Source organism: Osmia lignaria, unplaced genomic scaffold (genome assembly GCF_051020975.1).
Source record: "Osmia lignaria lignaria isolate PbOS001 unplaced genomic scaffold, iyOsmLign1 scaffold0012, whole genome shotgun sequence".
Classification (NCBI taxonomy): Eukaryota; Metazoa; Arthropoda; class Insecta; order Hymenoptera; family Megachilidae; genus Osmia; species Osmia lignaria.
The window spans coordinates 45001-47500 of record NW_027478166.1 but is presented as its reverse complement, the minus strand read 5'-3'; the positions used below and the strand labels follow the sequence as shown (position 1 = coordinate 47500).

The window sequence follows — 2500 nt, the reverse complement described above, 5'->3', positions numbered from 1 at the left end:
TTTGTTACACAGTTTCAGACTACGATCAGGGGTACCGAAACGCTGTATTGATTGTAAACAACCATTTTTATCTTGGAGCGGAGCGTTCCTTTACTCGTTAGATTTGTCTTGTCGCGTGTGTATTCGCTTTTTCGACGCTTTTTAACCATTTAACTTGTTTAGCGAAGCTAAACGCACAGACAGACAAAAAAAAAGGAACAGCATCGCGCGTCAAACAGCGACGACCCATCTGAAGCGATCTTTCATTTATACACCGTTTGTAAACAGAGAGATGTATAAAGCGCGGGGAATCATTCGAAACCCTGGGGCTATTCGAGCTTGCATTTCAGCAAATTATCATCTCAAACATTTCACTCGTTTGCTTTTTCTAAATTTATAGGAGAGCTTCTTTCGTTTATTTTTGACACACCTTTCGTAAATATCGTTTCTGGCAACGTCGGGAGCGTGGATTTCTACAAGTGAACAATCGCGCCGATCCGATAACTTCCAGCAGGATGGAGAATCTTTATAGATTATCTTCCGAGAACTCGGTGCTTTCACGGGCGGTCGTTTATAAATTTTAACGAACGACTCGCGCGCCGTGACGCACTTGCGCTAGTTCGAAGAGATATTTCGAAATTTGTTTCTCTCCTTTAACGGCCTGCATTTAGTGTATCGGTTGCGATTTTCGTCACATCGTTTCCACGACAAACGCCGACGAACTGCCCAACTATCGCTCGTACGTTGCGACTCTTTCTTTGTTTATCGTTCATTCATTCTTTCAATTTCGTTCGATAATCCCGCTCCGAAACGTTCTACTTTCGTTGAACGACGGCGAGATGTTTAGAAAGAAATGAATTACTCTTTTTTCGAGAAGCAAACGCAAGCAGTCTTTTGTTAAGAAAACGACCCTCAGCCAGGCGTGGTCCAGGAATTGTATCCGTGGACCGCAATGTGCGTTCGAAATGTCGATGTTCATGTGTCCTGCAGTTCACACGTTGACGCGCAATTAGCTGCGTTCTTCATCGACCCACGAGCCAAGTGATCCACCGTTCAGGGTAATCGTAAAATTTTGTATTTCAAACTCTTTAGATCTTTAGAGTGTTATTTTCATTATTAACACGCATCACATTCGATACCCACATCACTCTCCCACCCGGCGCGTGCGGGAGAGCGAATTCGGGCGTCGCCAACGTATTTGTTTGTTTGTTCGATCGTTGACGACACGATCGCGTCCAAGGACGGAAACCGTCGGAGAAACGCCCAGTGGCACGCTCCTCTCGACGGTCGGGCGTAAAGTACATTTAAAAACCTTGAAAAGTACGAACGCACACAAGGAATGCGAGCGCGCGTCCTGTCGCTGAATCGTGGGTTGCGAGATTCGAACAGACACACGGCCGGCGACGATCGGTCTAACTAATGGACACATAGTTTTTCAAAGACTCGCTATCGTCGCTTCTCAGCCGGTCCGTAAACAACACACATCGATCAGGCGGACGCACGAATCTTACCACGGTGCGTGTTTCGTAGATTCCAGGTTACCCGCAAGTACCTCTCTCTCCCTCTCGAAAGAGGAATCTCGATCCGTCCTTTTTGGACAATGGAGAAATCTTTTTATCGCAACACGGATGGCAAAGAAACAACCAAAGCGTAGGAGCGTGGGGACGAGAGCGACGAAAAGAACGTCGCGAAAACAAAGTTTCGACGGTTGCTCGTTCTAATACATCGTAGTTTCAACTCTCTCAGTTTTAACCACTCCTAGACGCTTCGTAAACTTTTAACAATTCTTCGCCTCCGCGAGTTTCATTTCGAATAGAGCGAACGCAACACGGACCAAAAAAACTCCGGTGATGCCAGATCATTTAGCAAAGATCAGACGGCGGGTCATCTGTATTCCTTTTCTCTCTTTTTTATATCTTTCCATTTAACTAGGGTGTCGCAACGACGGGTACATTTATATATTTATATATATTGTATTTCAATTTTAATGATCCTTCACTTTCGGTTTGTAATAATATGATCCTTCTTTCATTTCGATCCTTCATATTGTAGGTTAACCAACAGAAGTTTGTTTTTTTACGACTTGTATTTTTGTGGTTTGTTTGTTTGTTTCTTACGACTTGTTTGTACCCGATCAAGTAGACGACGACCCATAAGTATAAGTTAGAGAGATAAAGGTCGAGAGACCTCACGCAAGCGTCTTTTACTTCCATTCACATCAGCCAGAGAGAAATGGTCCGGCGTCGTGCTCTTTGGCGCCGTTGGTCGCACAGTTTTTTTGCCGGCGGTTCCGAACGGACGGGAGAAACGCGATGAGTAATCAAAGCGACCTCCGCACGTAACCGTGTCGGTGTAATTTTACCGCATCGCAGCGTTTTGGTATTTGTTTCTTATTGGCTCGAACCCGAGATTTATGTGTTTTGTGTCATGTATATGGTATTATTTATTATATCTTTCTCGTTTTGTATAATTTTTGGTCCGAGCTCAATAAACTTTTATATCGCTTTATCAATGATCCATT

The 2500-nt window shown here is 44.2% G+C and overlaps 1 non-coding gene across 1 annotated transcript; it reads right to left on the bottom strand.

Annotated features, from left to right (window-relative positions):
- Positions 1 to 885: 885 nt before the first annotated feature.
- Positions 886 to 1040, bottom strand: LOC143306518 (5.8S ribosomal RNA). Its single transcript, XR_013063894.1, has one exon. It is a non-coding gene; the product is annotated as a 5.8S ribosomal RNA (ribosomal RNA).
- Between the last annotated feature and the right edge of the window lie 1460 nt (positions 1041 to 2500).